Source organism: Mus caroli, unplaced genomic scaffold (assembly GCF_978045245.1).
Source record: "Mus caroli unplaced genomic scaffold, Mus_caroli_1 scaffold_1, whole genome shotgun sequence".
NCBI classification, from domain to species: Eukaryota; Metazoa; Chordata; class Mammalia; order Rodentia; family Muridae; genus Mus; species Mus caroli.
The window spans coordinates 54,485,882-54,501,345 of NW_028227256.1; the positions used below are offsets into that span (position 1 = coordinate 54,485,882).

The window sequence follows — 15,464 nt, forward strand, 5'->3', positions numbered from 1 at the left end:
GGTACTGTTCCCCACGTCTGAACTACTTCTGTTTGATCATTTGCACCCCTAAAAGCCCACATATAACTCCCTCCACCCCACACCAATATCGTTTCCTGCAGCCACCGTGTTAGGTTATCTATTTTGCATGAACTACATGTCCATTCTTTGCATCTCTCTGCCAAGCTGCTTTCCTCATTCATGAGTATTTTAGGGGAGGCACATCATAAGGTGCGTGTTCTGACCAGGGGCTCAGTTTTGTGGCCATGTAAGCCATGGCGATGAAAAAGTATGCAAGCACAAATTTGACTTAAATGCATTCCGTAGCAGGCTTCTTTTTGGTTCCCTGAGCAAGCAGTGCAATTAAATTGCTTCTTAAGTCCACAGCAAATAGGGCTTGTTCCAGTGTACTGAATTATTTCTCCACCCAGTGCTTCCCACTCAAGACCTAGCTGGTATAGAACAATCCCTTAAAGCTGTCTTTCTCTGACACTGCAAAACAACACACAGTAAAAGCATCGTGGGGCTCAGATGTATGAAGAACATCCCATGCCTCCAAAAAGGAATGAGATACAAAGAGCGAAAAGACCTACCTATTTCTCAGGGCTTGTTAAAGAAAAATCCCTTTCGCATCACTTTCATTACCTCAGAAATGGAGGCGAATGCTTTAAGAAGAGTCATATAATACTTTGAGAGGCCTGCTGCCATAGTGTGGTTATTAAGCCCTTGGGAAACAGTGGGGTTCTCTAATGTCTTCTGAACAACTATGCCCATCCCCTCATCTCCCCCCACCCCCCGAGAGTCACCTTAAAACAGAATCTAATAAACTGGTCACTCTGGAGAGCAAAATATGACTGATTAAAGCTTAAAATCTGGGGTGTTTGGGTCACTCACGCCTGGCTCTTTCTGACATACTCCACAGCCCAACAGAGCACAGGGCTGGCTTTACAAAAGCTCTCTGGCTCCCAGCATAATGGAAGGCACAATAAAATGAGTTCATTTCTGAGTTATGTTTTTCTTTTTCTTACCCCTCTAAGTAAGACTGAATTCCAAGAGTGAGCTAGAGAAAGAGAAAGAGGCAGCAGGCAAAAGCAAGCAGAGTCGGGGTGAGAGTTGCAACCCAGCGTTCACATTGAAGAATCATGAAAAATGCATACCCGCGAAGAGCACGAAAACCCCGAATGGTCCCTGTTCAAGCTGTTTGCACACATTTGCCCAGTTCTGAGATGTCTGGGCAAGCTGAGCATCGGTTTCAGTGCACACATGCACACTCAGTATGGGGTCTGGAGGGAAATACTACAATAGCTTCCCTGCTTCATATAAGAACATCTCTGTAAGTTGAATGAGCTATATTAAAAACAAAAAACAAAAAACCCAAAAAACTTAACCTTTAATGCCATTTCCCCCATGCCCTGCCCCATAAGACATTTCTACAAGTCAAGCCAAGTCTGTAATAAGAAATGACCTCAAAAGAATTCCTTTTCCCTTTTACCCTGTGGTGCTGAAAATTCATAGATGTGCAGGCTGTTTGGTTAGAGGAGTTCTCAACAGGCTCTTACTGAAGCATCAAAGCTTTCCATTTCTTGTTGCAGGCTGGGACTCTGGACATCTGGCTGGAAATCATGAGAGAAACAAATAAACAATATACATCATGCGGGAGCTACTGCTGATGTGACATTTGCCGTTGCTTTACAGTTTGAGATTGCATGTTGTCTAGCTAATACCCTTGGGGTTACCTATAATTAGGTAAAAGGGTAGTGGAATAGAGGAAGCAGTAAATTAAATATTTTGACCCATAAAAGGAAGGAGTGGTTACAGTTGAATGCCCAGGCATGCTGAGCTGCCTCTATTACTTCCTGAAGCCCCATCCTGTGTGCAGAGCCTGAACAGCTCTGTCCTTGAGATGAGTGTATCAAGTAAAACCATGGGCTCATCTATCAGGGAAGGTACTGGGCGCCATGCATTAATCTGAATATGAATACACATCACAGATATCTAGCAACATTAATTATAATCCTCCTTTGTATATACATGTGTTTGGATGTTTGCATGCATGCATGCATGCATGTGTGTGTGTGCATGTAAGCAAATACTCTACCTATATTTCCAACATAATATTCTGCTTTCACTATTAGAAAACAATATTAACAGAATGTATAGGATAAATTCTGTTGGAATAAGATCACTTGGCTAACAGGAATGGACAGCATGGGGGCAGTTCTTGGTGCCCCACTGTGTTCTACAATGGCAGCTGCCATGTACCACCCTGTTATCGGGCATAGCCTAACAATTTCTCTAGGACCTCGTCAGGAGTGGATTCTTGTTTCACTTTCAAATAAGTATAAGAAGGAATTTTCAAAGTTACTCGACTTTCATTGCATCTCAAAAAAGTCTTAAAGTAGTTTTATCTCATTAATTATACCAATAGGAAGAAATTGACTCCTCATAACAGCCTATCTTCCTTTCAAGATCTCATTTTCTGCACTTCTGTAGTCAATCTCAAATTAGGCTACGGATTTTAAAATGAAGCATAGTTCTGAGGCAATTATCCTACTCCCTGCTCTATTTTAGGATCAACAACAAAAATCTCTGTTGATAGAGACTCTGACAGCAGTACCACCGGCAGAATCGCAGTGGGGTCTAGATGGTTCTTCATCGGCTGAGTGGCTTTGGATGGACCTCAGCCCACTGTCAAGCAGATTCTACCTGCTCTGCTAGAGCCACAGGATTGCTCTAAGTACCTAGTGAGGTAATAACAGCAACAGTACTTCGAGAAATAACATTAGTTAAAAACACAACAATTTCAGTTCTCTGAGAATAGCGGCTACTAAGAAAACAAGAGCAAACACTGGGGCGGGGGGGGGGGGTATGGGAGAGAGAGAGAGAGAGAGAGAGAGAGAGAGAGAGCTCTTATAGACAAGTCCAGCCATGCGAAAACCAGTACAGAGAATTCTCAAAATGTAAAACTAGATCTACCCTATAAGCTAGCTGCACAATTCCAGACTATTTACACAAAGGTCTCTGAGTTAACCTACCATACAGGTCCTCACACATCAGTGTCTGTAGTAGCTTAAGTATGGATGCGGCGTAGTGTCCAATGACAGAGGAACCAATAAAGAAACTGTTCAGTAAGTACACAGAGGAGTTTTTTCCAGCCATAAAGATAATGAAGTCTTGTGGTTCTGAGAGTTTAAATAGATATGTAAAGTCAAGTGTATATAGATGCCATGAAAGTAGAAGCAAAAGAGACATTTGACTGAAGGGGGAAAGGCTGCAGGCAGGGGTCTGGGGCAAAGCAGTGATCAGGGCACACATGAGAACAATGTAAAATCACACACATGGATGAGGATCCTGTGATGAAACCCATTTCTTTGCATGCTAACCTGAATGTGATATTTTTTTTTAACATGGAAACATAATTATAAAAACTAATTGATTATTCTCCTGAATAAAAGGGAGGAATTTTTTTTTAAAACTTGAAATTTACAAAAAAAAAAAAAAAAGATGTTTGAGGCTGGGTGTGGTGGCTCATGACTTTAATCCTAGCACTCAGGAGGTAGAGACATGTAGATATCTGTGAGTTTGAGGCCAGCTCATCCTATATAGCGAATTCCAGGACAGCCAGGGCTGCAAGTGAGACCCCCTACATTTAAAATTTTTTAAATTAAAATTTAAAAAATGCTTATAAAACAGCATATAAAAACTATTAAGAAAACAATAAATTGGATTCTTATAAAAATCTGTTATTGTACAAATTATAGTTACACATGCTTCATTTATATTTTTACATATAGTCTATATATACATGACACATACACATTCATGATATAATTTTATATGACTGATACAATGTAGCTAACATTTCAAATATATACAGAAGCCATATCTGGTAATACGTACTTCTAATGCCACTACTTGAGAGGTTGAAGCAGGAAAATCACAGGTAAAGGCCAGCCTGGAAAAAAACCCTGTCTCAAAATAGAGATGGAGGTTGTAGTTCAGTAACACTTGCCTAGCATGTTCAAGCTCCATCGTCTCTCTCTCTCTCTCTCTCTCTCTCTCTCTCTCTCTCTCTCTCTCACACACACACACACACACACACACACACACACACACACGAGAGAGAGAGAGAGAGAGAGAGAGAGAGAGAGAGTGTTTTACAGACCCAATTTAAATTGGAGAAAAATCTTGAACATGCATTTCTTGTCCAAAGAAATTTCCCACAAAGGGATGTCAAACAAAACAACAGGCATAAGAAAATGTCAATATAATCTATACTAGAAAATTACACATCAAAATGTGTTCTTTGCTGCATAATAGTAACTGTTGAAAAGGCTGTGGAACAATTGGATCCTTTGAGTATTACCGAGTGAAGGGAAGTCCAGACTGGGAACTAACAGTTTTGCTCCTTGGTACATGCAAGGGGAAACATAATTATGTTTACAAAACAAGCAACAAGTACATAAATCTTAGAGCTTTATTCATAACCACTAAGAGCTTTAAAGACCCAATCTTCTTCAATAATAGACCGGATAAGTGAACTCTGTTGTGTCTGGTAATATAGCATTACCCATCAGTCTGTGCACACATAAAGAATAAGCTCACAGACATTATGCTGAGAAAAGAAAAAATCTAGACATGGTGAATACTTCATGGGTTCATTAACATGAACTACAAAAGCAAGAAAAATTAGTCTATGTTTATAGAAATTAGGCTTAACTCTAGGAATTATTGATTGGAAAAAATATGAATGGGAAGCTTCTAGAGTAAATGAAATAGCCCATACTTTTATCTGGGTGGCTCTCTCAATGCTTGCTCTGTGTGTGTGTGTGTGTGTGTGTGTGTGTTCCATTAAGAACCCATTTAAAATGTATTCCTGCATGTTATATTTCACTTCAGAAAGAAAGAAATGATATTTTTTACTTTAAAGATATTGAAAGTTTATCTCCCTTTTTGTTTTGGAGACTAACCCCAAGGCCTCTCACATGCAAGAAAAACACTTGAAAATTTCTATATCTCAAGCTCTCCTTGCTGAAGTAAAATTCTGGACTCTTGGTGTTGAAGAATATCTTAAAGATCAGCCATCCCATTCTAGAATTCACCCTAAGGCTTGGAATTTCTAGGACCTTGGGTCAGACACCAGGGTGACCCCACCGAAGGGCGTCTAAGAACTCTGACTTTCCTTCTCTAATACCCCACTTAGCTGGGCCTTCAGCCAGCTCCTCATCCTGGTAAAATGTATGTAGATTGGTCCATGCATCGTTATGTTGAGAGAGTCCCATTTGAGGAACTTTGTAGATCAGGTTGGCCTGTGGATATGTCTATTTTGGGTTGCCCTTATTACTGATTGAGGCCAGAAGATCCAGTCTAGGGCCCTGAACTGTATAAGACAGAAGAAAGCTAGCAATAGCAAGCAAGCAATATGTCCGTGTTGTTTCTCTCTACCTTCACTGTGAATAGGATGTGATGGGCTGCATGACTTCCTAATTTGTCTTCCCTTCAGTGATGGGTTTACCTAGACTTGTAAGCCATATAAAGATGCTCTTCCTATGTTGTTTTTTGTCATAATCTGCAGTCACAGCAATAGAAATGAAACTAGAACAGCCTATCATCAATTTGGTTTTAAAACATTGCTTAAGCTTTCCCAATTCTTACATGGATTTCTCTGACCTTCCCTTGGGAGAGCTGGTGCCTCTCTGCCTGTGATACTGCATTTGCACTTCATGTCAATCTTCATTAGGAATCACTGTGCACCAGGTGTATTGCAGATACTTGGCATTCAGAGGTGAAGACACACAAAGTACCTGTCTCTTTGGAACTTACATTTGGGTGAAAAAGAAATAAAGTTTAGCACTAGCAAGCCATTAAGAGGAGGGTACGGATCAGTAGTTACAGAAGTGATCTTTAGATCAGTTGTCAATGCACGTCCCTCTGAGGAAGTGACATTTGAGTAAAGACCAGCCAAAGATGAGGTAAAGACTCTACATGGCAGCAAGACTCTCTATGGCCTCTTCATATTTCTGCTTTGTTCATGCAAGGTTCTGTTTAACTTGAAGGCAAAAACAATGTCTTCAACTTATTGTTAGCTTTGCATCACTGTAGAGGATCTGTGTGTGTGGTAGAATGTGTAAGGGACACAAGCCAAAAGAAAATATTAATAAATTTGGCTTTACTGAAATTTGAAATGTCGTGTTATAAAGGGCCCAATCACGAAAGTGAGAAAAACCACAGAATGGGGAAATATTCACAAATTGTATATCTGATAGAGTTTCAATGTCTGAAGACATGGAAAAAATTGAATTGATAGGTCTCCAAACACACACTTATGCATGAGTATACGTGAACACACACGCACACACACACACACACACACACACACACACACACAAGTAGTCAATAAGGATATAAAATTTTCTCAAGAATTCTGTCAGGAAAGTGGAAATAATGACATACCACTTCACAATCCCTGCAATGTCTACAATCAAAACGACAATTACAAGTGTTGGCACAGGTGTGGAGAAACAGGAGCTGCCACTCGTGAGAATGTAAATGTTACAGTGGTTTTGAGAAATAATTCAGAAGTTCCTCAAAACGTTACCACAGACGCATACACAAGAGTACAGGAACACTTATAGCAACATTATTTATGATAGACAATAAGTATAAACAACTAAAATGTCCACACATTGATGAATGGATAAAGAAAATGTCATGAAAATGTCTTATATCCATACAATGAAATGTCAGTCAGCCATAAAAAAGAAACAAAGTTTGGCTGCATGCTATAACAAGGATGACCCTTGAAAACACTAAATGGCAGGTAGGAAAAATGCAAGATGCAAAAGGTCACATTGTCTATGACTCCATTTCTAGGAAGTGCCCAGAACACACAAATTCATGGAGGTAGAAAGTAGATAAAGAGGCTGTCGGGATTTGGGGTTGGAGGGAGAGGGAGTGACTACTGATGAACAGGGGTCTTTAATTGCCATGTTGAGAACATGCTGCAATTAAGAAATGATAATCATATCCAACTTTGTAAGTAAACAAAACAAAACAAGAAACTACTCAATTGTACACTGCAAAAGAGTGAATTTATAGTATGTGAATTGAATCTTGGTTTTCTTTAAAAAAAAACGAACAAATAAATAATAAAAACCTGAAAGAAGACACAAAGCTTTGTAAAGTTACAACAAACACAAGTTCTTCAACTTCTGCATCTACTGCTTCCTTGCCACGGTTGGTTTTCCCCGTCCTTGCTCACAAGGCTGCCAGCTGTGCCCTCGCTGGTGGAGCAGCCAGCCCATCTGATTTGAAGCCTGGAGCCAAAGCAGAACCCCGGCCCCAAAGTCAGTCTTTCAGGTTCAGAACTCATAAGCACATCGAGACAAGGCCATAGCCAGTTCAGACAGCACTCACACACCTTCTGATTACAGCCCAAAAATTCTACAGGGAAAAAACAACTTAGAACAGAGGGTATGTGAGTAAGTTCACTCTGTAACAAGCCAATCAAAGGTGGGTGAAGCAAGAGAAGGAAAAGAAGAGGGAGAGGGGGGACTCTGAACAAAAGCAGCAAGTGCTTTTGATCCAGTTGTTTATGTCAGAAATCAATAGAGATGTTTTCCTTCATTTTGGAGAGTGAGAATTGGAATTTATCGAAATTGGATCTTGAAGCACTTAGATTTCTTTCTTTTTTTCCTTTGGTACTGGAACAATGGCACACATTCTGTTTACAAGAAGTGCTGAGCGCTGGGGCAAAAATTGTAGCAATTGTAGTGATTTTATTCTCAGCTCTCCATTTCCAGGATTGTATAGAACAGGCTCAAAGGCACTAATGGATGCTGTACAAAGGAAACCCTTAAGACGTTTCTGGAAATATGTAAAATATTTCTCCTTGGTGAACGCTTGTTTCTAGAAGAACTGAACTATGTTAATAGGATGGTGTCAGAGAGATACCACCATTGCAGATTTTCTAGTTCATCATCTCAGAAGCAGGAAACACCTGCAGGAAATAAATGATCTCTGCATAAAACCTTTTTATACAACAAACCAGAATGAGATGGCCAAGTGCAGTTAGTTTACTTCGTGTGACTTTGTTTTAAAATTAGTTCTGATTACTGCAGCTGCTATTTGTTTATCTAACTACAGTGCTTTGGTGTACTAAAGTCAGAGAACTTCAGGCCAGGACTGTGGTGTCTAAGCTGAACAAAGCATATCATGGTGACCTTGACCGCAAGGACTGTGAATTGCTGTAGGGTTTTGCCTAAAGCCCCATGAAAATTCATGGCAAAGAGAGCATTGTATTGAGCTATGGAATGAAAAGCAGCTGTCCAGGGATGCTTCCCATCCAGCTGCTCTAAGCTTCTGTGTTCCCCCATTGTGAATCAGAACATTCTTTATCAAAATCCTAGCTAGTTTGCTTGGTCTCTCAAAGATTCTATTTCTCTTTAAGCAAATGAGGTGACTAGACTTGAGTAGCTGATAAAGGGTATATTCAACAAGAAGCAGAATTGTCCCCTTATATCCATGGGGATTGGTTTGATTACAGTCCAATTATACAAAGTCTGCAGAGCCTTGAATGTTTTATCCAAAGTAGTGTAGTCAGGGAACATTGTTGAAGAGGGGGTGGAAAGATTATAAGAGTTAGAGGATCAGGGACATTGCTCTGAGATTGTGTCTCCTAGTAACATCTGATGCTGTACACTCCAAGTCTCTCCAACACACTCATCCAAATGTGAGCAGACAAGGATAACACCAATGATCAGGACAAACTGTTGAGGAAAAGTCCATGAGATCTCAACCCTACACAAGGAACTACACACAACTCAGGAAAGACAGGAGTAGGAAACATGGCTTTTCCCAGGAAAGAGCATGCTAGATGTTTGTCCAGTGTCAAATGGTCAACACTAAAAACATACCTACAAGTAACATTATTATAAGGACTCAACTGGGAATGTGTGTGTATGTATAAAAACACATATGCACGTAATAATAAGTCATTAAAATAGCACAGTATTTGCAAAGCCCTACTCACAACTCTTCAATCGATCACCTCTTGTTTATTTATAATACACAGGACTGTGTGAATACTATGTAAACAGTTGATATAGTATAATCTTAGGGAATAATACCAAGAAGGAAAGCACACGTGTAAGGTTCAAGTTAACATTTTTCTGAATATTTTCTGTCTACAGTTGGATGAATCTCTAGATTCACAACCCACAGACATGCAAAGTCAACTATAATTTGATCCATGTCATAGAAATACCAGGAAACAAAGTAAAAGGACTGTCTTAACAGACAGTGGTATGGGACTTGGGGTGGCAAAGACAAGATGATTGGTTGAATGACTGTACAAAGAGCCAATTAGAATCCACATCTAGGATACCCACCCAGACAATTGTTTTTTCCTATGATAGGTGTGAAAGTCTAGATGTTTAGCCTCCAGATAGAATGAAGAAGAGACCTAGTGATATTGTGCAGCTGAGAAGGGATACCTTTCAGATTACTGGAGAATTACCACAAAGTCTACATATTGCCGACCTAAACAGTCAGCCTCTCCCTCAGCCCCCTCAGCTCAGACAACAAACTTATATCTGGGTAGGATATTGTATTTATTCATTAGAAAAGTTATTCAAAGGGACTATTTCCCAGGGACACTGGTAGCAGTGAAATTCCAGTGACACTCATTCTCTCAAGGACTCAGCTCACAAAACAGTTTGGTCATTGAAAAATTCCCCCAGACAACTCAAAGTTTCAGTAAGTGCAAGCATTTCACTCTAAAGTACAAGGTAGCTGGAAAACAGTGAGGAAAAAAATACACCAACATGAAAAGACAGTGGCTAAGAATTAGCAAAAACCAGAATCAGAAAAATGGGAGAATGCATAGCATATAGAGAACAAAGTAAAATTTGTATAGCAGTGCAATTATTACCATCTGATGGGGGAAGATACCCAATCACAGGGGAAGAGTGCAGGCTATGGGAGGGAATCAGTGACACAGTGTCTTCTAGTTCCAAATATTTACCTACAATATTCACGATGTCATTTTTTTCATACCCATATGTGTGTGTACATTTCCAACCTTCCACTCACAGGTTGAAGGTCAGTTAGGTTCTTTCCATTACTTAACTATTTTGGATACAGCATCAATGAACAGTATGGAGCAAATGTCTAGGGGGTAGGACATTGACTATTTTGGTCATATGTCAAGGAGTGGTATAGCTGGGTCATATGGTAGTTATAATTTTAGCTTTTTTTTCCCCCACTGATTTCCAGAGCAGCTGCCCAGTTTGCAATCTCACCAACAGTGAAAGCACATTCCTTTGCCCGACAGCCTCTCCAGCCTTTGTTGGTCGTTGTTTCCTTGGTCACAGCCATTCTGACTGGGGTGAGATGAAACCTCAAAATTGTTCTAGTTTGCATTTCCTCAGTTGCTAAGGATGATGAATGCGTTTTGAGCTATTTCTTAGCCACATTCGTTTCTTCTTTTTTGAGAGCTCTGTTCAGATCCACAGCTCATTTCTTAATTGGTTTGTTCGGGTTTTTTTGACTCTTTGTTTTTGAGCTCCTTATGTATTCTAGATATTAATCCTATATTAGAATGTGTAACTGACGAAGAGTCCCTCCCACTCTGGGGCTTCCTCTTCACTTGGTTGCTTCTTTTCCACCCTGAGATAAAGAGCTACAGGCAGTTAAGGAGTGCCGAGAGAGGAATGTAAAATATTTTTATTGGAGGTTTTCTGCCCAACTTGTTCCTGTCTAGCTCCCAAATAAGAGACACAAAAACCTGGTATTTTTATTAACAAGCTGTAACCCTAGACTGGGCAGTTTCTGAGCTATTCTAGCCTACATTCCAGCCATAGGCCCCATGTTACTTGCTATTTAAGTCTCAGCCAGCTTGCTCTGTTCCATGTGCATCCTCAGGACAAACTTCTCTTGGCCACATACATCTTCATAGTCCATCCTGCCTCATAGTGTCTTTCTCCACTCCTTTTTCCTTCTCTTCACCTCAGATCCCCTACTCAGTATCTAGTCCCACCTTCATCTCACTCCTGGCCAATCACAGGCTCTAGCTTTTTATTAACTAATTAGGGATTATTGGGGAATATACATATATATATATATATATATATATATATATATATATATATATTAACAGTACATAGGTTAACATTGGGCCAGGATCAGGTTGCAGTCTGGATGGGAGCACAGGGCTCAGTTTCTGAATACCCAGCACACAAGGCTAAACCCCGCAGAAGGATTCATTTTCTCCAGAAATGAGGAGCCTCCTACGTGGTTATCTAATACCAAGGAGTCAGTCTTAAAATATACACATGAGCAACACTAAACTTACTCAGCAGGTTGTAGCTATATATTTATTCATTTACATATATACATATGCTTAACAACAATAGTTTAAAGAAAAAGAGACAGTGGATTTGAGGGGGATGTCATGGGAGCAATTGGAGGGAGAAGAGGAAGGGGTAGACCTTAAGTACATATAAATGAAATTCAAAAAATAAATTTAATTTAGTAGAAATTTAAAAGACAATAAAACATATTGAGTGCACGATTCAGTTAGTTTGTCAGACTCTATTTTAAGTGTCCAGCACACACTTTTTCAGTGTCTTTACCTGGACTCATCACTGGGCTGTGTCTGTCAGTCTCTCAGTCCCTTCTTGACATTCTGCCTCGGGCTTTCTCTTACTTTCTCCAAACTTTCTGGTTCTTCCTCTGCTCATGTCACCTCTCACACATTCCTGTCTCTGCTTACATACCTTCCCTTTGTTCTGCATGGCCGCCTATTGTGACTCCTGAAAGTCAGCCTTTTTCCTTCCCTCCTACAGACGGGCCAGCCACACCCACCTCACGAGGGTAGCCTACTCCTCCCACGCTTGCTTTCTCCACGACCGTCACTGGCGCCCACAGTAACTCAGACATCTCCTTGTTGCTCAGTTTTCTGTTTCTGCTTCCCACTCATTATAAACTTCATGGAGAAAGAAAGATCAGGCAGAACTAGATCCATCCAAATTACAATTATCTGCATCAGAGACTGGAGCATATACGGACCACAGTCCATCATTCAAGCGGTGTGGTGCCGGGGATTTTTGCACTGTCTGCCTAGTTCTGCTTCCAGCTTGGTTTACTGTGTAGCTTCTATGAACCCATTTCCTTGTCAGTAAATAGACCATACAGCTGGCCAAACCCTAGTTTCATTGTGAGAAACACATGTCCTAACATGTATGAGAACAAATACGTAGTCACTAAAACAGAAAATATATAGTTGGTACTGAGTCCATGGATATTAATACTTTATATTCTTTTCAGATAACCTTGAAACCACCTTCAACTACACCAACAATGCTCTCATTTTGCTTTTTAAGGCAGAAATTACTATACAACCCAGACTGGCACAGAACAGAACTTACTGTGCAGCCAGTGCTACACACTCCTGGCCATGATCCTCCTGGGTGATCTTCCCAAGTTCCAGGGTTCCAGGAGTGTGCAGCGAGCCACCATGTCTGGCCCTTTCACTTTTAATCATGGATTTAGGATGTGGAAATATAATTAATCAAGGTGAAGGTTCTTAAACTTCAAATATTGTCAACCTTAGTAAATTAGCTTGTCTGTAAAGGGTAATTTCAGGTTAAACTAAAAAGCTCCTCCATTGAAGTTCCACTGATAATTGGGAAGAATTAATTGAAGTTAGTAAAGAATTCTGACTTAATGAGATCCATCAATACGGCACAGCGCTTTACTTATCTTATTAATTGGTGTAGCTCAGGGGCTGGGATAGTCTCATTAGGGAACACTTCGGCCTCATACAGAAGCACGGAGAGGTCTGGGTCTCAGCATTCCCACCGGTGGGGAGGGTCCTATGCCCCAGAGAGCAGTTCTGAAAGTCAGCTTGCATCAAAGCTGCAAGAAGGCCGGGCATTCAGATTACTCCTGGGCTCCGGATTCAGAAGGCGTGGCTCAGGAGCAACAGATCTTCACTTTGATGTTTCTGACAAAGTCCCAAGTGCTGTGACATGGTGGGTGTGAGGGCTTCACTCTGAGAACATATAAGAGTCTGGGCGTGAGCATCAGAGAGCACCATGGTACAGCCCTGGTACAGGGCTATGGTACAGCAAGGAACAGATCAGAGGGCATACAGGTGCAGATTCCCACAGGGCCTAATAAGCAGCTGGTGGTGGATGCAACAAACAAGCTCCCTGCTTTTGCCCTGTGACACTGTGAATGCTAGGGAAGCAAGCACCTCTATACTCCTCACAGGGGCAGGGGCACTAACTCTACTCTCCTGCAGGCATTACCCACTAAGGGCCAAACCTCCAAAAGCCATTGCATTAATCAACAAATGAGTTTAAGAGGACACAAGCATTCAGTCTGTAATCCTTCCCAGTGCTTGCTGGGCTGCTAAGCTCTATGCATTCAAACAATGATGGGGGGGGGGGGGGGTGGAGCAGAGAATGTGGCTCTCATCTACCACATGGGTAGGTAAGAGGTGAGCTGTCCACGACCCAGAAGAAGGCTTCAACTCTCTTGGTGACTCCATCTCAAACTTCAGCCCCCAAACTGTGAGACCTGAGGTTCTGTGGTTGAGAATCCTCTGGTGTTTGCTATTTTGACATAACAGTTCCAATAGATGAAGACAAGAGGTATTAGAGTAAGTTGATTATGTTGCTTTATAAATCAAGATTCGAGAAGTAAATTCATCTACAGGAGAAGCTGGGCTTTGAAATGATTTGAAATTATAATACAACACATTCTTGCTTGTCTGTTTAGGAAGAAAATTATGGAAGGACTTTTTGTGCCCAGACAATCATATTTTATATAAAATTAATGTTTTGAAGTGAGAAAGCTTTAGAAGTGGTAGTAGTTATCTTTTGAATTTATGGATATTTTTGCTGGCACGTAAGTCACATTAAAATTAATGGAAGCCACACACGTGTATTGAAGAGGAAGGAATGGAACCCTCGCTGAGCTTTTGTTGAGGACTACATTTGTGCTGAGAAATGGAATTGGAGGCATGATGTATAATCAAGCATGAATTAGTAGCATGGCAGAGTAGGGGGCTGCAGTAAAGGCACATGGTTGTCTTTCAGAATCCAAATGCTCTGCTCCACTCAGAATCCTAAAATTAGGCACTTAAATCAGATATCTGTAAGTTCTTGGCAGGAAAACGCTGAATTTCTCTCATAAGCCTGATTTGGTTTGGGGAGGGGGAGGGGTGGGTGGCCGTGTTACAGATTGTTCCTTTGAGTGCGGCTCCTGTGGAGTCTATTTGAACCATCCTGACACTGGGGAGGCTTGGGGGAGGGGAGATGCTATGAGGAGATGCTGCAAATGTGGAGTCATCTGATAATGACACCAGCTCGTCTAGGAAAAATGATGGGGGGTGGGCGGGGGAACTCAGCTGATTTACCTAGACAAAATGACATGAAATTGCAGCTATTTTTTTTTCTAGAGCTTTCTGGTAGTAGCATTAGAGGGAGAGATGTTTGTTTCTCAGAGAGCAAGTAATTTGGAAACATTGTTTACAACCAGTATACTGTTATAGCAATAAACACGTGTCAGGAGATGTCTTGTCATTCTGAGGACGGGATGAGGACTGAGTAGCTCATTTAAGGTAGGGGAGAATCTTCCTTCACATTTAGGGTTAGGGCATCTCTTCCTCCACACTTAGGGTTAAAGTGCATCGTCCTCCATATTTAAGGTTAGGGCATGTCTTCCTCCACTTTGCAAATCAGAAGTGGCTCGACACATCTTATGTTCAGGTTATCAACCGAGTCTACCTAAGGCTGGTGACGATAATACAGAAGCGTCTATTTGTAGTGCACCTAGTTTTCCTCTGGTAAGGCTGAGTGGGTGCTAGCCCATACAAAGGTCTGCCTCACAGGAGAAAATAAACACGTTCCTGAAAGGTGGGATGTAAGTTAAGTCATCTTCCTACTGGCTTACATCATCTTGTCAAAGATGATGTCCCTCCAGACTGAATCTTAATGTCTAATGACTTAATTCCCAATTTCTCTCTAGTCCTCTATTCCCTGTGAAGTATTTTGCATGCTTATCTTGGTAACCTTAAAAACACAAAAATTATTCAGGAAATTTTAAGATTGAGGCAACCTTTATTTATACAAATGACTTCTTTTTGTAAATAATAAATAATTTCCCTTTTCTAAAAATATAAATAAATAAAACATGTGATAACCATGTATCTGATGTACCATGGATGTCTGGCTGTCTGTATGAATTGTCATGGTGACTACTGGTCCCCAAGAGAACAAAATGAAGTCACAGACGTCGTCATCGACGTCGTCATCATCGTTGTCATCATTGTCATCGTCATCATCATCACCTCCGTCATCACCATCATTTTCTAGCTGCCAGGACAGTCCAGTATTTTGAAATGCTGGGAATTCTTCTCAATGGAAGAAATGGTGAAGGGCTGCTACAGGACATGCTTGTCCAGTCTTCTGCTGTTA

General features: G+C 40.8%; 1 long non-coding RNA gene across 1 annotated transcript in view; it reads right to left on the reverse strand.

Moving 5' to 3' along the window:
* Nucleotides 1–11,704, reverse strand: part of LOC110304391 (uncharacterized) — a 29,771-nt gene extending 18,067 nt beyond the window's left edge. Inside the window, exons 1-2 of the long non-coding RNA XR_002379076.3 lie at nt 11,613–11,704; nt 1,472–1,592 (exon numbers count right to left, since the gene is read on the reverse strand). This is a non-coding gene — a long non-coding RNA (uncharacterized LOC110304391). The remainder of the gene's footprint in view (nt 1–1,471; nt 1,593–11,612) is intronic.
* Between the last annotated feature and the right edge of the window lie 3,760 nt (nt 11,705–15,464).